The sequence below is a fragment of the Camellia sinensis genome, chromosome 14, assembly GCF_055761805.1.
Source record: "Camellia sinensis isolate YWXY chromosome 14, ASM5576180v1, whole genome shotgun sequence".
Classification (NCBI taxonomy): Eukaryota; Viridiplantae; Streptophyta; class Magnoliopsida; order Ericales; family Theaceae; genus Camellia; species Camellia sinensis.
Window position 1 is genome coordinate 70,429,106 of NC_138974.1, and position 21,261 is coordinate 70,450,366.

A 21,261-nucleotide genomic window follows, 5' to 3' on the forward strand; every position below is an offset into this window, starting at 1 on the left:
AAATAAAAAAACAGATTTTTTATTAAAATTTTAACTTTCTAAAACCGGTTTTTATTATTTTGAATTTAAAAAAATTAAAATTTTAATTTTTTTTGTATTTTGTTGTCTTTAATTTAATGAATTTTTTTCCATAAAAAATCTAAAAACAATTTAATTAATACAAAAAATATAAAAATGTATAATTTTTTTGAATTTAGGCCTATTTTGGGGACTTAGCATTTTAGTCAAAATACTAAAAATTATTACAAAAAAGTCAACTTCTCTCTCTCTCTCTCTGTCTCTCTCTATTTTTTTGTATTTTTTTTTATACAAAGTCTAAAATTACTAAAAAAAATTAATTCTTCAAACAACCCTTAGTGAATTCTAATTTTTTTTTCTTTTTTACAAATTTTATATTTTTAAATGTATTTAGATTAAATAGATCTGAAAAAAATTAAAGATAATTAAATTATTAAAAGATAAAGATATATAAATTACAAACTCAACAATTATTTTTACAAAATTCGAAACGAAATAGGTTACGTTATGAAAAATTTACCCATAAATCCTAGATTATGGAAAGTTAAACCATTTTGTCCTAAGAGTTTTCTTATGCACCATTTAGCCCCTTTTGTTTGGTAATATTAATAGAGTTGATTTTGAGTATGTTTAAGTTTACATTAATACCCTTTTGTGGGATTTGTTTTTCCTAACTTGGGGATTCGGTGTGTTGGCGGGGGTAATTGCTAATATTAACGTGTGTAAGGGTTTGGGTTGACTTTGGGAGAGCAACAGTGGATTGTTTGTGTTGTGCTCCATCGTTTTACAGTTTTGTTTGATTTTTTTCTTGGCCGTCATTTTGCATCGTTCTCTGGACCAATCGGGACTACAATAGGTGAGTCGTGTTATTGGGGGTGTTTTACATTTGTATTATGTTGTTGCATGTGACGTTCGGGGTGTGTTGTGTTGTGGTTTTGGTTGATGTGTATTGATATGTCATTGTCATTCAGATTGGTGTTTTATATGGGTTGAAGTAGCTGTGGGTTTTTCATTCCTCATTATTTAACGTTTTCTGTGTGTTCATGTTTGTTGATTAATGGCACTCATAACATTAATATTGCACAGTTGCTGTTAATTGATTGTGAAGTTGTTCGTAATGTGTAACTTAATTTTGTATGTTACTCCTCATCACATAGAAACCCCAAGTTTCCCCTTTCTGCAACTTTATCACCGCCCAACTTGGAAATACGCACGCAATACCATAGGAAAATGATGTCTCAATTTGTAATTTCACACGGTCAATTTACCAACTTTGCCCACTAACGTCCACATTCACGTTGCGATGTATATACCCTCTATCGTCAATTTTCTTATAATGAGACCTTTCCGTCTACAAAAAAAAATATTTAGGACCAAATAGTTCACAAGTTCACAAATTAAGATTTATTAGTGCATCACTCTTAAGTTATTTAAGAATGAGTCATGTGTGTGGGACGAGCTCCAAATAAAGACTTGTTTGACGGTTCTAGAACCTTGGTCAAGATATGTGCATTATAAACTATATAATTCAAATAATGTATGTAAATTTTGGGTATTATGGTGATATAATGTTGGTTGTATCACCAATTAATTACAAATTTCATATTAGAACAGTGAAAATTATATAATTGGATTAATGAAAGATAATTGGTGTTAATCTAATTATATTTGCAATTTTATACCGTTTGATAATACCATTACATTAAAATAAAATCTGTATTTAATATATGTATTTAAAAAATAAAAAAAAAAGTAATCGTAATTGAGTATGAAAGCAAGTTAAAGAACCTAAGAGAGTAGAAATTATCATAGTCTAAATAAGCAAGCCAGAATGAATTTCATAGGGCAACACACGTCATTGAAAACGTGGATCACCAGTCGTCGCATAATAATCGCAATTAATATAGATATACAAAATATAATATTAATTAATAAATAATAAATGTGTAGTATATAAGAATTTTTCTTTGTGATTAATCTACGCGGTAGGTACTTCGGTTACGAGGAGGTAGTTGAGTGTAAGCTTCGTCTTTCACACTCGTAAGTCTTGATTGGAAATATATTATTTTAATAATTTTTTAATTAAAATATAAAATAAAAAATTTTATATGTTTAAAATGATTTTTTAATTTTTTATTAAAAGAAGTATAAAAAATAGAGAAAAAAATGAAATTTTTGATTTTTTAATATAGGTTATAGACTTTTTAATTTTTTTAATAACTTTTTTATTTTTAAACAAAAACTATTACTTCTCAACTGAGACCTAAGTTTTGTCATGTAAGTTTGGCATGGGTTAGAATTATTTTAGTCACAAAATGATAAAATAAGTTTTTGAGCTTCAAGTTATAAGTTGTTATATTTAAATTATAATTATTATATTTTTTTTTACAAAAATTTAAAAAATAAAAAAAAATCATTCTAAACGAGACTATTTTAATTCAAACTAAAATAATTTAAAAAATTAAAAAATCAAATCACAGTCCAAACGAAGCCTAAGCGGATATATATATATATATATATATACTTGGTCCAAAAATCTGCACCAACTTTCACTTCTTAGAGCATCTCCAATGGAGCTGCTATATCAGTTGTCAAAGCTAAAAAATGACAAAAATCAGTCTCCAATGGTCTGCTATTTCCCTTGCCAAAGATGGCAGATGCCATATGTGTTCTCAAATATGGCAAGTGAAATAGCAGATGCCAACATTGCCAGATCAGCAAAATCCAACAGAAATTGGCACCAAATTCAGTTGAGAAAACAACAGAATTAATCCAGTAGGGAAGCTATTTTCCAAAATCAAATCCAATTTTTACAATCAAGCAAATTTCACATGAAGACAGATCGTGTATTTATATATATATGATCATTGGAGATGAAGACAGCTTGTATATAAAAATATATATATATATATGATCAAACCCATGAACCTCTGCTGACCGTATGTATATATATATATATATATATATGTGATCAAAATCAACCCCAAAACATATATATATATATGATCAAACCCATAGCAAACCGTATATATATATATATATATATATATGACCAAAATCAAACCCAAAACATACCCAAAACATACCCTGACCGTATATATATATATATATATATGATCAAACCCATAGCAAACCGTATATATATATATATATATATATGACCAAAATCAAACCCAAAACATACCCATTAAAGACATAGCAAACCGTATATATATATATATATATATAATCAAAATCAAACCCAAAACATATATATATATATATATATATATGTAATATGTATATATGAAGACAGATATTTTTTATGGAGACCAAAACACATAAAAACAGAATTTTTTGATGGAGATCAAGACAAATCAAAATATATATATATATATATATATGCAGATAGATCAAAACATATATATATATATATATATATAGATGAAGATTGTACCAGAGGGGGTTCCGATCTTGGAGGAGAAGGGGGAGATCGGGTTCCGATCATGGAGGAGAAGCGGTTCCGATCTTGGAGGAGGGGGTTTCGATCTTGGAGGAGAAGGGGAGATCGGGTTCCGATCCTGTGCTCTGTTTGGTTTGTGCTCTGTTTAATTTCGGCCATGGAGGAGTAGACACAGTGAGTGAGAGGGAGATGAAGAGCTGTGGAGGAGATGAGAGGGAGATGAGAGTGAGAAGAGACAGAGATAGATGTATGCAAAAGAGTGATGGGTCAGTGTAAATAACAGAGCCGTTGGGCTCTGTTTGGTTTGTTCAACTAAAAAAAAAAAAAAAAAAATTGAAATTAATTTTTACAACGGCTCTTTAAACGACTATTTTCCAAACGGTAATAAATTTGATTTCTATAAATTGAAACCATTCTTTCACTTTTATTTCACACAAATATTTACATTTAATTTTTCTTTTCTCCTCTCCTCTCTTCTTTGAATTTAATTTCACAACAAACCTCTTAAATTATATTCTTTTTAGTTTTTTCATCCAATCACTATGGAAGGTTCATCAAAAACAAAGAGAGGAAAATCATTCACCGTTGAAGAAGATATGGCAATTTGTAAATCTTGGTGTCACATTTCGGAAGACCCAATTGTTGGCAATTCGCAATCGTATGCTCACTTTTGGGGAAGAATTTACGAAAATTTTTGCCTGCTTCAGAATGATCAGTCCAGAACACAAGTGTCTATTCAATCTCGATGGGGTATAATCATGAAATGTTCTAACAAATTTCGGGGATGTTTAACACAAGTCGAAAATCTTCACCCAAGTGGGATTTCTCAAGTTGATATAGTAAGTTTTTATTTTCAATTATTATGTTTAGTTTCTTATTCTGGTATCGTATAAAAATTACGTAATTAAATAATGTTTCAATATGAAAACATTTAATTTTTTGGAATATTAAATAATGTTTATTATTTATTATTCAATTATTATTTATTTTATTTAAATAATGTTTTGATTTTCAATTACATTTAATTTTTATCTACAATTTTTTTTAAACAGATGCTTCAAGCAAAACTGTTATACCATCAAGATGAAAACAAACATTTCGCTTTTGAACATTGTTGGCCAATATTGCAAGGCAATATCAGGTGGCAAGATGTAGCTCCCACGAATACGGTAAAGTCAAGGATGCATACAGTGTTTACCCCTAATTCAGCCCCTGATTCTCCTATAGAAAACTGCATTTCTCTTGAAGATGACACCAGTCCAAGTGTTGGTAACAATCCAACTGTCGGTGAAGGCAGTGTCTCTGCAAGGGGTAAAAGGCCGATGGGTAGGAAATCTGCAAAAGAATTATTTCGGAAAAATCAAGTCGCTGAAGCTGAAGTTCAAAAAATGAGCACACAACTGGACACATTTAACCAATACCTTGCTGAGAAGGAAAAGAAAAAAGATGAAAGAGAAGAAAAAAGGATTCAAACACTGCAGGAGATGAAAGAACTTGAGATGAAAAAACATGACTTCGAGATCAGAAGACAAGAACATGAGATGAGAAAGGAAGAACACCAAATAATGACTACAGACATTTCTCATTTGGACCCTCAGATGAAAGCGTATTACACAATGCGAAAAAATGAGATTTTCGCCAAGTGGTCCTCAAATGTGAGCAGCCCAAATTTTTATTTCCCCCTACCTCCTGATGAATAATTACGGGATAATGTATTTTTGAAATTTGCAATATCATTTATATTTTGATGTAATTGTCAGTCTTTATTTGCAATGTAATTTTTATTTTGTAATGAAATTCCTTGTTGTTTTTTTATTTTATTTTTTAGTATTTTGTACTTCACAATGTAAAAAAAGACATTTTATGAAAAGACATTAACTGACATTAAAAGACATTGTAAAATAAAAAGACATTAAATGAAGAACATTTTATTCGAATAAAAAGACATTAACTGACATTAAATGACATTAACTGTCATTAAAAAGATAAAATGCAAACTTAATCTAACTCTCCAGCTCGGGACCACAAGTGTTCAATTAGATCATTACGAATTACATTATGGGCTTCAACAGATCTAATCCTTTGCCGATTCAACATAAATTGAGCGTACTCCTCATTCGGATCGCGTGACACTTGACAGCCCAAATTACTGGTATCAGTCTCAAGTTGTGTTGCACTGCGTTCATTTTCTGGAATATCACGCTCGTCTTCAATGATCATGTTGTGCAAAATAATACACGTCTTCATGATGTAATACAGATCCTCATCACTCCAATCTCTAGTCGGCACGCTGACAATATTAAATCGTGCTTGGAGCACTCCAAATGCCCTTTCGACATCTTTCCGACATGCCTCATGCATCCTCGCAAATAGTTGTCTCTTTGCACCTTGAGGTTGAGATATTGTTTTCACAATCGTTGCCCAACGAGGATAGATACCATCAGCAAGATAATACCCCATGGTGTATGCGTGATTATTGATGGTGTAGTTGGCAGCAGGGGCACGTCCTCTAGTTAATTCAGCAAATAAAGGTGACCTGTCAAGAACAGTAATATCATTTAGAGAGCCAGGCATGCCAAAGAAAGCATGCCAAATCCACAAGTCATAGGAGGCAACCGCCTCGAGTACAACTGTTGGTTTGTGATAGTGTCCAGTGTAAGCACCGGCTTGGGCACTTGGACATTTATCCCAACGCCAGTGCATACAATCCAAACTCCCTAACATTCCAGGAAACCCGCGTTGCTCTCCCTCTTGCGATAATCTGGCGACATCTGCTTCATTTGGAGATCTTAAGTAAACAGCTTCATAGGTAGCAACAATTGATCTGGTAAAAAAATTTAAGGCGGCAATTGCAGTACTTTCGCCGATTCTAATGTACTCGTCTACAGCATCAGCAGGCACGCCGTATTGGAGGATCCGAAGTGCTGCAGTCATCTTCTGTATACCGGATAATCCAGGAGCACCAGTGGCATCACGGGTTTGGATGAAGTACTCATTCACTTGTTGAATATTGTGTAAGATACTAACAAACAATGACTGCCTCATTCGAAAACGTCTTCGGAAGTATTCTTCTGGATAGACAGGATTATCTGCAAAATAATCTCTATAAATTTGTTCGTCGCCTTTGACCCTCTCACGATTAATGTATCGACGACCACTTGTGGAACCAACACGTCTGGTTTGTTGGTTTAGGCTTAACATCTGTAATCTTTGTTGTTGCGCTGTGAATAGTTGCATCATGATGATATCATCATCAGATGATGAAGATTCATCAAAATCTCCATTTAATATGGCTTTACTCAAATTGTTCATTGTAAATGGATGGGTGAGTAGGTGAATATGAAAATTGTAGAAAATTTTCTTGGTGGATACAAAGAGTTTTGAAGATATGAAAATGATAGGTAGGTGAATATGAAAATTGTAGAAAATCTTATGTTATATTTATAGAGAAAATTGTGGGTGGGTGAATGATGGATGGTTGTTGGGTGGGTGGATGAATAATGGATGGTTGTTGGGTGAGTGGATGAATAATGGGTGGTTGTTGAGTGGGTAGATGAATGATGGATGGTTGTTGGGTGGATAGATGAATGATGGATGGTTGTTGGGTGGGTGAATGAATAATGAATGGTTGTTGGGTGGGTAGATGAATGATGGATGGTTGTTGGGTGGGTGGATGAATAATGGGTGGTTGTTGGGTGGGTGAATGAATAATGAATGGTTGTTGGGTGGGTGGATGAATAATGGGTGGTTGTTGGGTGGGTGAATGAATAATGAATGGTTGTTGGGTGGGTGGATGTGAGTGAATGAATGCTGGGTTAATAATTGATGGTTGGTTGGTGGTTGGTTGTTGGTGGGTAATTGGTTTTAAAATTAATTTTTATGTGTAGTTAAATTTTTTTTGGTGGGATGAATTAATCAAATAATTTTTTTTTTTCAATTTTTAATTTTTTTTTTAATTTTTTATATTTGTCTAGTTGGGAATAATATAAATATATAATTTTTTTAACAAACAGATAAAAAAATGTCACAAAAGATAAAAAAATAAACAAAAATAAAATCACAAAAAACCTATATCCAAACAACACCTACAAAGTTGGAGGAAAAGTTGGTTGGGATTTGCCAAAAATAGCAAACAACCATTGGAGCACCATTGCTATAATTTGACAAAATAACACTATTCATTGTCAAATTATAGCAATAGCAACCCCAATATAGCAACAACCATTGGAGATGCTCTTACCATTAAAAAGCCATTCAGTTTCTGGAAGTTTCCATGAGGGAAACTAATCCAGTGAAGCATCCAAGGTAGGATTTGGGGACGCTGCTGCGTAGCAGTATCTGCTGTTCGGTAGAAATAGATTTATTTTGGTACTCATTTTGATAATTCGAACCGTTCATATTTTAAAATATATGAATTAGAACATGCCTGCAAAAAGTTAAGTTAATCGGATATCGTTTACCGATTCATCCACTCACATTTCTATCTACAAAAATAAATAATAATTGTAATTTAAAGTATTAAAATAAATACAAATGTCAGTGGACGAATAAGTAAACGATATCCAATTAACTTGATTTTTTACAAGAATATTCTACTTGATATATTTTAAAATGTGAACGGTTCAGATTATCAAAATGGGCCTCAAAATGAGCCCATTTCCGCACACAGCAGATGCTGCTACGCACCCCGCGCAGTAGCATCCCCAAACTCTCCAAGGTAGGGATGTTTTACCCCTGACGACGGGACAGATAATGTGGGTGTTTGGAAAGTTCCTATTTTAAAAGTTTTTTGATTTTTTAATTATTTAGTAAGTTATTTTAATTTTTGTGTTTAGAAAGATGGGATGGATTTTTATTTGAGTTGGTGCATTAAAAAATGTGTTAAAATAATATTTGAAGTTAAAATGATAAATTTATCCCTAACCTTATATTTTTCAAAATTAATCTAAAGGGACAAAATTATAATTTATCAACTTGTCACTATGACAGTGATAAATTGTGCCTACATTGTCACAGCCCACTGCCGACCCTTTTTTTTTTTTTTTTTTAAACTACCCCCCCAATAATGGGTTTGTTATCACATTTGTAGTGCATTTTATAATATTCATCTCACGTCTCATTTTAATTATTTACATTGTTTAATTTTTAAAAATATTAAATACAATATGTATGTAAAAAAATTAAATTAATAAGATATCAATAGTTTTTTGTCAAATCATATTTGCATTCAGTTTGATATTTAAATATATATATATATATACAAATATGATTTGATAAAAAAAGTTATCTGTACGAGTACGAAATAATCTTCTCGTATAATCCTATTGACAAAGTTTGTGCTCCTCCAAACGTCGTCACTTTACTCCCTGAAAGCACAAACGTGAGCTAGCCGGCGGGTGTGTGCCGGATACCTCTCTGATGCCTAAGTCAGCAAAATAGACAAATAGACAAAAGCTTTGTGTATTCGAGAATCAAAGTTGTGTTATCTCTACATATGTTATGTTGTGAGCTTTTATAAGTTCCGCGTGGCACAATCCTAGTAGGACTTTTAGTCCTCCGCTTAGAGTTCTCCTAGGAATCATACTCCTGAAAGATAATACTTATTCTTTAACACCCCCCTCACTGCTTAAACCAAGTGAGATGGTTTTACCTCGGTAATATGACAAAACGACCGAGCTAACATGGCCATGTTAAAGCGGCAGATTTGACCGAGCTCCAACCAGCTCGGTTCTTCCTTTCATTGCTTGTACCTCGGTTTAGGGTACTACAACTGGGCTAATAACTTGAGACTGAGCTAACTATGCAGATGGCATCCTTATCTCAGCGCGACTATGTGTGATGCTTAGCTCGGTCCGAACCTTAACTAGGCCCAACTAGTTAGCTCTTAGACCGAGCTATATCATCTCTTGCCTCTGCCCATTATGCGACCCAACTTACAAAGAAGGCAATTCCTTAGTTCGGCCCAATTTATTTATAAATTACCCCCTCAATTGCCCCTTAATTCCATCTACGCGGCATGATTTGGGATTACTCTTCTCCAGCCGAGCTAAAAGCAGTCAAGCCAACCGAGGTCACTCTCTACCGGGCTGCCGACTAGTCCGTTGTATAACGTCCTTTCAGTCTGTACATCTGAACCATTTCCTATTTGCGTGGACACGTGGCTGGCTCTCATTGGTCAAGTACAACTGTCTACGCCGCCCTCGTACTCTGAAAAATTTGAACAGTCCCGCCTTAACTTATGCCTTACACAAAACAAAACCCTACTCTTCGAACAAAACATATCACTATTCATCATCTTCTCTCTCTACTTTCTGAGCCTCCATTTTTCTTTAACACTGCATCTGCAAAGCTCGTGTTTTCTACTGGTGCCGTTGCCATCTTCGATTCCAAGATCTTTGAACTAGTACGTGGCTCAAACCTTTTTCTTTTTCGTTCATTTTGTATTGTATTGTAATGCATAGCATAGTACATATGTTTCCCAAAAACACTTTCTTGTAGTTTTTATGGGAAATTACCACTTCATTCCAAAAACCATGTAATAGACCCACTGGATTCACAACCAATCTGAGAAATGATGCTTTTGATCCAAAATAATATTTCAACCGAACTAGTAACCTGTTTATACTTAATGGGCGCACCCAGCTGAACTAGATAAGTTTCAATCGGTCTAAGAACCTTTTATTTCATTTAGCCGAGCTAGGAAACTGTATTAGGTGTGCGTACTATCGAACTAGAAAGCTTTAACCAACGACCGAGATATAACTTGGGACTAAATCAGCTCTCTGACTTAGTCAAAACCGAAGCAAGAATGCTGCATGCTAAGCTTCAACCGGGCTACGAACCCCTCGTTCCACTTAGCCGAGCTAAAGCCCTTCGCTTCAACCGAGCTAAGAACGGATAGTATCCTACGTAGCCGAGCTAGGACTCTATTTATTTCGCCTTTGTTTCTTTTAGCACGGTCCAATGATCTGTGCTTAACACCTTTCTTTTTCAACTTAGGTTGGCCAGAAACTCCTTTGAACGCTTAACCGAGATACTCAACACTATCTCAACATCGAGCTAAATTATACATCACTTAAGTCCACATGAAGTATCGATTTTTAGTGAACTCTCTAAGGGATATAGCCGAGTTTCGAAGGGACTACAACATCCCTGATGATGTTTATCTTAGTTTAACCGAACTAGACACCATTCCCTGGGAAAAATCGGGCTTCGTCCCTTTCAACGTCATATCCATTGTAGAGGCTGGTCTCCGTTTTCCCGTTCAGCCTCTTCTTTGTGAATTCCTTAGACAAACGAGACTTTGCCCTACCCAGCTTTCCACAAATTCGTGCAGAATAATAAATGGCATCGCCGAGCTAAACCACCGGCTTGGCCTTAATCTTGGTTTAGCCGAGCTATTTTACCAATATTCACTTGGCCAGAACGAAGATGGCTGTGTGTACTATTTAAGAATATAAAGACGCCGAGAAAAGATAATAAAAAACACCTCGGACAAAGATGTAAATGATGATGATTTTTTCTAGGTCTCGAGTAACTTCGAAGACCAAGAAGCCCAAATACCAGGAGACCGGATCAACTGAAATAAAGGAGTAGACGGTATATATACCTCGGCTTAGTTTTGTGCGTCCTTTACTCCTGTGACAACCCTCACTACTGTTTACTAATAACACCACTGATTACTGTTAAACTGAGACTAATCATGATAAGTAATTAAACTGACTGAATTACTAAGCTGATTGATTGATGGTGCTAGTATTGAATGCAATTCTATCTGTTGACTGTTAAATTATCTATTCATGTTTTATGCTTTAAACTGCAAATTGAAGGCCTTATCGGGGGCCGAATCTGAAATTGATTAATGTTTTATGCTAATTGGGATTTATGTGATTTTATGACATATTTAATTGAAATGTGATTTGGTATGATTAAATTAGATTAAATAAGCTAAATTACAAGAGTTGGCCTTATTTACAACTTTGCCACTTAGTGGCCCATTTCATAAATCACATTGAGTTTATTTCTAGCACTCTTCTTTAGCCATTTTAGAGAGCAAAACCGTTTGAGAGAGAGATGGGTAGAGAAACTTGGCTTCATTTAGAGAATTGCTTAGAGAATTGGTAGATTTGAAGGATAAGTGCATAATTGAGCTTCTGGACTTGTAATTGAGAACCCAAGGTAGGATATTCAACCTCTCATTAATGTATTCAAGTTAGTTCTTGCATGGTTCTTGATTTATGGATGAATTGAGTCTTGATTTAGTCTAATAATGTTGAATTGGAGCTTAATCCATGCATGCATGTGCATGGTCTTGCATTTTGAGGTTGTTCTTCATGAAATCCCACATGCATGTTCATATCTTGAGCTTAGTCCATGAATTCATCTTGTTATAGAAAGAATTGACTCATTTGTTCATGTCTTGAAAGCTTGAAGTTGATTAAATTCATGCATATTATGTTTTACATCATGTTCATGGAATTTGTTTGAATTTGTGTCCAATTGAACTACCTTTGGGCCTTGATTTTACAATTTGAGCTTTGAATCATGTTATACTATGAATTTTAAAGTGTTTTCCAAAAAATCAGCCCAAAATGATCGAATTTGGTATATTGAAACTTGATTTTGAGCTTGAGGTTCAAATCTAGAAATTCTAGATTTTGGACTCCCACTTGAGCGGGAAATTCGCACATCCAGCACTTTTGTTATGTTTACAGTCCGCTCGAGCGGGATTTTGCACGCTCGAGCGAGAACTTGTGTCACATGCTCGAGCGGGTGTCGAGCGCCCATCAAGCGTGATTTTCACACATCCAATACTTTTGCAGTCTGCTCGAGCGGGAAAGTTTACGCTCGAGCGGAGACTTTTGTTTGCATGTCCGCTCGAGCGGGAAAACCCACGCTCGAGCGGGACCTCTGTTTTCTGAAAATTCTGAAAATGTTTTTAAAGTGCATCTTTGCATCCTCATTCCATCTTAGGCATTCCTAGGCCTAATTTAAGGCATTTTAATGAGGATATTGATGTAGAACCACACCAAGTCAAGATAGGGGTTATGTTATTATTTCCCAACTGTGTAGCTTAGTGTGTGTTCACTCTGTAACTGTGTAGGGTTGGCATCTGAGGACGTGCACTAGCTTATCTGTAACCCAGAACTCTGTGAGTAACAATGTTGTAAAGATATGTTCAATAATGATTATCTTCTGAACAATTGAACTGTACTGTTTTCTGAAATGATACTGTTACTGAATGAATGATGTCCTATTTGTGAACTGTATTCGTGGCATCCATAGCAACCTACTGTTACTGTACTGTACTGCTACTCTCACAGAGATCTCTGTCGGTTCCCATGTTAGAACCACTACTGTTTACTGATATGATGGCCATCATTGACTGTTTAGTCTGTTAAGACCTACTATACTGTTTTGCTATTGGGTGTACCACATATGACTGTTATAGTTTCTGAATTACTGTATAGCATGAATTATGAGCCACAAACTGAATGACTGATATACTGATAAATGACTGTTTTCAATACTGAAAGGACATTCATTCTTAACCTCTTTACGCATATGTTATTCATTGGGCTTTAGCTCACTGCTCATATATATATGTAGGTGTACAGGCACCGGACCGTTGCTAGGAGCGTCGGGCTAAGCTCCCGTTTTGTCAAAGCCAACCACCGTGCGTCATTGCGAGGTTCCAAGTCCTTTAAGCTAGGGCTTTTTGGGGAGTTTTAGTTTTTCCCCTTTGTATCTGTTTTGTAATTACTGTATAGACTGAATGATATCGTACTGTACTGTTATGGTAGGGATCCGGTCCCTAACCTGAATATCTGTACATGATGTATGTATGTACTGTTTTGTTCTGAATGTGTATATGATATGAAAAGTCTTTTCGCATACAGACCGTCATAGTTTATTGGACATCTTTTAATTACTGTTTTGGCTTCCACCAGCCCCTGTACTCTGTATTACTATCTTACAGTTAAGCAAGCCTTCGGTAATCTTGGATTACTGGCCGATTACGGTGCTAAACCCATAGGGGCGAGTTTGGGTCGTGACAGAGTGGTATCAGAGCGATACTTAACCACGAGTTATACCGTACACACGTGTCCAAATGAGCTATAGGATGTCCAAGAAAAGTAAATAGGGCATTGCATGAGCATGAAAAGTGTGTGTGGCCATGACATGAATATCTATGTTAATGTGCTAATGTGTTTAAGTATGCAACTGCCTATGTTTATTGTTGCTATAATTGTCTATAGTGAAATGGATAATGCAAGAACTACTGATGAAACTGAATCATCTAAGGCTAGAATGGCAAGGCTCGAAAGAACAGTGGAAATGTTGACTGAGGCCTTAAGGCTGCAACAACAGAACCAACAGCCCCCACCTCCTCCAGTATAGCCAGAGCCACCTGTTAATGATGATATAATAGCTCTGACACAGAAGTTTAGTAAGATGAAATCGCCATCCTTTCAGGGAGGCCTTGAACCCTTAAAGGCCGAAGCGTGGGTGCTTAAAACAGAAAAGTTATTTGATGTGTTTCCGTGTTCTAAAGCACACAAAGTGCTACTGGTTACCTTCACCTTACAAGAAGAGGCTAGAAGGTGGTGGATGCTAGTCCATGACACTGACACCGTTATGACTTGGGCTCAGTTTAAGGGAGCCTTCTTTGAGAAATACTTCCCACAGCGTGTCAGGGACAGAAAGGTAACCGAATTTGAACAGTTGAAACAAGACACCATGTCGATAGCAGAGTATGAATCAAAGTTTGCCGAACTTGCCCGTTATGCACCACACATGGTTGATACAGATTACAAAAAGGCCAGGAAGTTTGAGGGCGGCCTTAATGTGGAAATACTGGACTGAATTAATGTCTTGAAACTACTTAAGTATGTGGATGTTCTTGACCGAGCAATAATGGTTGAGTCGAATATTGAAGCATTGAAACAGACTGAAACACCAGCGTCTGAATGGCGTGGTAAGAGACGGGGTTTTAAATTCAAGAAAGGCAGAAATAATTCATCGAACAAAAAGCAGAATACAGGGTCAACGACTAGTTCTAATCAAGGGAACCGTTCTATATCGCCCTGCTCCGAATGTGGTAAGAACCATAAGGGAGTTTGTTATAAAATATCTGGTGCTTGTTACAGGTGTGGCAAGGTGGGCCACATGGTTAAAGATTGTCCTTCCACTTTCCAAGGCAATAGCAAAGTTGCACCAAGCGCAGCAGCATCAACTGCTCCACCAAAATCCAATCCTAAAGCGATTGGAAAAGAGCCTATGAGGCAAGGCCGAGTGTTCGCACTTGTTCCGGGAGATGTACAGAATACCGAGACCATCGTGTCAGGTATACTATCAATTTGTGCTCATAATACATATGTTTTGATTGATTCGAGGTTTACACATTCATATGTATCGCGTGCTTTTTCGCGAAAATTGAATAGACCATTGGAACCCATGGACTATCTGTTAGCTGTATCTTCACCTGTTGGGGGATCTATGTCTTGTACTTATATGTACCCTGCATGTGAAATTATTGTTGGAGAGGCACATTTGTATATTGATTTACTGCCACTGAATATAGATCATTTTGATGTGATATTGGGAATGGACTGGTTAACAAAATACCATGCTACCATAGATTGTGTAACAAAACAAGTTGTTTTCCGTCCACCCGGACTGCCTGAATTTGTGTTTAACGGAGTTGGAGTAGTACCTCCCCCATACCTGATTTCATCCATGAAAGCTTTTAAATTGATTAGAAAGGGGTGTAAAGGGTATCTATGTTCTGTATTGACTGTACCTATTGATGATAAAACTAATGTGAACAGTATTCCTATAGTCAGAGAATTTCCAGGTGTTTTCCCAGATGAACTGCCAGGGGATTTGATTGACAGGGTGATTGAGTTCACCATTGATGTGATTCCAGGTACACAGCTAGTATCGAAAGCTCCTTATAGAATGGCACCGACTGAATTGAAAGAGTTGAAAGTTCAGCTGCAAGAACTGTTAGATCAGAAGTTCATCATGCCCAGTACTTCACCGTGGGGCGCGCCAGTCTTATTTGTGAAAAAGAAAGATGGTTCACTAAGACTTTGCATTGACTACCGTGAACTGAACAAGGTAACAGTGAAAAATAAATATCTATTACCTCGTATTGATGATTTATTTGACCAGTTACAGGGTGCCCAAGTGTTCTCCAAAATTGACCTTAGATCTGGATATCACCAGTTGAAAGTCAAGACAGGGGACAAAGAAAAGACTGCCTTTCGAACGAGGTATGGACACTACGAATTTCTAATTATGCCTTTCAGAGTTACTAATGCACCAGCTGCATTTATGGACCTTATGAACCGAATTTTTAAACTATTCCTCGATGACTTTATTGTTGTATTCATGGATGACATTTTAATTTATTCCAAAAGCATGGAGGAACATGAACATCATTTGAGAATTGCCCTACAAACTCTAAGAGAACAGAAACTTTATGCAAATCTGACTAAATGTGAATTTTGGCTTGAGAATGTTATGTTTTTGGGGCATGTAATCAGTAAAGATGGAATTTCAGTTGATCTACAGAAAATTGAAGCAGTAGTGAACAGGCCTAGACCGACAAATGTTACCGAAATTCGAAGTTTTCTAGGCTTAGCTGGGTATTACAGAAGGTTTGTCAAAGATTTCTCCAAAATTGCTCTACCACTGACACAGTTGACTTAGAAGGGGATATCATTTGACTGGACCGATCAGAGGGAATCAGCTTTTCAGTCGTTGAAAACTCACCTAGTGACTGCACCGATTCTCACCTTACCCTCAGGTACGGATGGTTATACCGTATATAGTGATGCTTCTCATAAGGGTTTGGGGTGTGTTTTAATGCAAAATGGGAAAGTGATTGTGTATGCTTCCCGACAACTGAGACCACATGAAAAGAACTACCCGACCCATGATCTAGAACTTGCTGCAGTAGTGTTTGTACTAAAAATTTGGCGTCACTACTTTTATGGGGCTACATGGAGGTATACACAGACCACAAAAGTTTAAAGTATTTCTTCACACAGAAAGAATTGAACATGAGGCAGCGGAGATGGTTAGAACTGATTAAAGACTATGATTTGCAAATTTTATACCATCCCGAGAAAGCTAATACCATTGCCGATGCATTGAGTCGAAAAGCGATTGGGAATTTAGCCTGTTTACTCACTGGACAGAAAGAGTTGCTTTGTGACCTTGAAAAATTTGAAGTTGAGATTGTTTTGCGTGAACAAGGTGGAACAATAGCTGCTATTTCTGCTCAACCGGCACTGATTGAAGAGATTAAAGAGAAACAGCAACATGATGACTTCTTGAGGAAGATCATCGAAGAACGGGAATCCAAACTCAGGTCGGATTTCAAATTTGAGAATAATGTGTTGAAATTTCAGGGAAGATTGTGTGTACCAAGTAATTCTGAACTGAAAAGAAGAATTCTGCAAGAAGGCCACAATTCAAAACTGTCTATCCTTCTAGGAAATACAAAAATGTATCAACACTTGAAATTGAATTTCTGGTGGCTAGGAATGAAGAAAGAAATTGCTAATTTTGTGTCAAAATGTCTTCATTGCCAACAAGTTAAAGTCGAACATCAACGACCCGCAGGTTTACTACAACCCTTACCACTACTGGAGTGGAAATGGGAACATATCACTATGGATTTTATTGTTGGTTTACCTCGCTCTAGTAAAGGTATGGATTCAATTTGGGTTATTGTTGATAGATTGACTAAATCTTCTCATTTCTTACATGTCAAAACAATTTATAATGCGGACAAATTGGCTATACTCTACATTGATGAAATTGTTAGATTGCATGGAGTGCCTGTGTCCATTGTTTTTGATAGGGACTCGAAGTTTACATCGAGATTTTGGCAAAGTCTGCAAACTGCATTGAGTACTGAACTGAGACTGAGTAGTGCCTATCATCTTCAGACAGATGGTCAGTCAGAAAGAACCATCCAGACTCTGGAGGATTTACTGCGGATGTGTGTTCTTGATTTCCAGAGAAATTGGGAAAGTCATCTACCGTTCGTAGAATTCGCCTACAACAACAGTTTTCATTCAAGTGTTGGTATGGCGCCTTTCGAGGCTTTATATGGTAGGAAATGTTGATCTCCTATCTGCTGGGCAGAAGTTGGAGATAGGCCTTTGCTTGGACTCGAGATTGTACAAGAAACTACCAAAAAAGTGAAACTGATTCAACAGAGATTGAAAATCGCACAAAGCCGACAGAAAAGTTATGCGGATGTCCAAAGCCGAGATAGAGAGTATGAAGTAGGTGATCATGTGTTTGTAAAAGTGACACCGATGAAGGGCCAGACTCGTTTTGGAGTTAAAGACAAGTTAGCACCGCGATATGTCGGACTGTATGAGATTATTGAGAAAATCAATCCGGTGGCGTATCAAGTAGCGCTTCCTCCTGAAATGGAGCATATGCATAACGTGTTCCATATTTTAATGTTGAGGGAATACCTTTGGGATCCCTTCCATGTGATTGAGCCTACCCGTGTAGTGCTAAGTGATGACTACACTTATGAAGAACGACCTATTCAGATTGTAAACCGACGGATCAAGAAGTTAAGGAACAAAGAGATTTCGTTAGTGAAAGTTGACTGGCAAAACCATGGTGGTGTTTATGCCACTTGGGAGAGGGAAGATGATATGATGAAAAGATATCCTGGCTTGTTCCCACTGAATCTTGTTTTCTTCGAAAATGAAGGTAATTCGAGTTTGGAGGACCAAACTCTTTATAAGGAGGGGAGACTGTGACAACCCTCACTACTGTTTACTGATAACACCACTGATTACTGTTAAACTGAGACTGATCATGATAAGTAATTGAACTGGCTGAATTACTAAACTGATTGATTAATAGTGCTAGTATTGAATGCAATTATATCTGTTGACTGTTAAATTATCTGTTCATGTTTTATGCTTTAAACTGCAAATTGAAGGCCTTATCGGCGGCCGAATCTGAAATTGATTAATGTTTTACGCTAATTGGGATTTATGTGATTTTATGACATATTTAATTGAAATGTGATTTGGTATGATTAAATTAGATTAAATAAGCTAAATTACAAGAGTTGGCCTTATTTACAACTTTGCCACTTAGTGGCCCATTTCATAAAACACATTGAGTTTATTTCTAGCACTCTTCTTTAGCCATTTTAGAGAGCAAAACCGTTTGAGAGAGAGAGAGGGGTAGAGAAACTTGGCTTCATTTAGAGAATTGCTTAGAGAATTGGTAGATTTGAAGAATAAGTGCATAATTGAGCTTATAGACTTGTAATTGAGAACCCAAGGTAGGATATTCAACCTCTCATTAATGTATTCAAGTTAGTTCTTGCATGGTTCTCGATTTATGGATGAATTGAGTCTTGATTTAGCCTAATAATGTTGAATTGGAGCTTAATCCATGCATGCATGTGCATGGTCTTGCATTTTGAGGTTGTTCTTCATGAAATCTCATATGCATGTTCATACCTTGAGTTTAGTCCATGAATTCATCTTGTTATAGAAAGAATTGGCTCATTTATTCATGTCTTGAAAGCTTGAAGTTGATTAAATTCATGCATGTTATGTTTTACATCATGCTCATGGAATTTGTTTGAATTTGTGTCCAATTGAACTACCTTTGGGCCTTGATTTTACAAATTGAGCTTTGAATCATGTTATACTATGAATTTTAAAGTGTTTTCCAGAAAATTAGCCCAAAAGGATCGAATTTGGTATATTGAAACTTGATTTTGAGCTTGAGGTTCAAATATGGAAATTCCAGATTTTGGACTCCCGCTCGAGCAGGGTAAGTGGCGCTCGAGCGGGAAATTCGCGCATCCAGTACTTTTTTTGTGTTTATAGTCTGCTCGAGCAGGGTTTTGCACGCTCGAGCGAGGACTTGTGTCACACGCTCAAGCGGGTGTCGAGCGCCCATCGAGCGTGATTTTCACACATCCAGTACTTTTGCAGTCTGCTCGAGCGGGAAAGTTTACGCTCAAGTGGAGACTTTTGTTTGCATGTCCGCTCGAGCGGGGAAACCCACGCTCGAGCGGGACCTCTATTTTCTGAAAATTTTGAAAATATTTTTAAAGTGCATCTTTGCATCCTCATTCTATCCTAGGCATTCCTAGGCCTAATTTAAGGCATTTTAATAAAGATATTGATGTAGAACCACACCGAGTCAAGATAGGGGTTAAGTTATTATTTCCCAACTGTGTAGCTTAGTGTGTGTTCACTCTGTAACTGTGTAGGGTTGGCATCCGAGGACGCGCACTACCTTATCTGTAACCCAGAACTCTGTGAGTAACAATGTTGTAAAGATATGTTCAATAATGATTATCTTCTGAACAATTGAACTGTACTGTTTTCTGAAATGATACTGTTACTGAATGAATGATGTCCTGTTTGTGAAATGTATTCGTGGCATCCATAGCAACCTACTGTTACTGTACTGTACTGCTACTGTCACAGAGATCTCTGTCGGTTCCCATGTTGGAACCACTACTGTTTACTGATACGATGGCTATCATTGACTGTTCGGTCTGGTAAGACCTACTGTACTGTTTTGCTATTGAGTGTACCACATATGACTATTATAGTTTCTGAATTACTGTATGGCATGAATTATGAGCCACAAACTGAATGACTAATATACTGATAAATGACTGTTTTCAATAGTGAAATGACATTCATTCTTAACCTCTTTACGCATATGTTATTCACTGGGCTTTAGCTCACTGCTCATATATATATGTAGGTGTACAGGCACCGGGCCGTTGCTAGGAGCGTCGGGCTAAGCTCTCGTTTTGTCAAAGCCAACCACCGTGCCTCACTGCGAGGTTCCAAGTCCTTCAAGCTAGGGTGTTTTGGGGAGTTTTAGTTTTCCCCCTTTGTATCTGTTTTGTAATTACTGTATAGATTGAATGATATCGTACTGTACTGTTATGGTAGGGATTCGGTCCCTAACCTGAATATATGTACATGATGTATGTATGCACTGTTTTGTTCTGAATGTGTATATGATATGAAAAGTCTTTTTGCATACAGATCGTCACAGCTCATTGGACATCTTTTAATTACTGTTTTGGCTTCCGCCAGCCCCTGTACTATGTATTACTGTCTTACTGTTAAGCAGGCCTTCGGTAATCTCGGATTACTGGCCGGTTACGGTGCTAAACCCATAGGGGCGGGTTTGGGTCGTGACAACTCCGTTGGACAAATTTTAAACCGTACTAACCGTTGTCTTTTTCTTCTATGCAGACTTGAACCATCTAAAGTCGCAGTATAGTTACCCCAATCTAGATGCACTTCGCGCCACGCTACGATATCACGAACGAGGCTGGGCCCAGCTACTCAACTTTGAACCGACATACAAATACGGCAGTAGGAGGAAGACTAGGGTGACAGATTTCCTCCTGGAACCCTCACCAGAACCAGACCCAACACTTCCACAAATCGACCTTATCCCACTAACAGTGGAACAAGAAATGGCCAAGAAGAGAGCAGTTAGAGCCCTCATCACCGAAACAAATCAAGCCGAGATACCACAAACCGGCTAAACACAAGAGGCTGTGGTAGCACTTCCAACCGCCCAGCCTTCATCATCTCGGCCAAGCAAGCGCGCTCAAACTTCCACAACTGAGCCACGTCTCATCGATGAAGAAGGCACCATACTTCCTCAATCCACCCAGCTGAGCCCAGGACCAGTACGTTTAAACCGGGCTAGCCCTTCAGAATGGGTGCCCAAGGTTACATACAAGAATCGAGCTA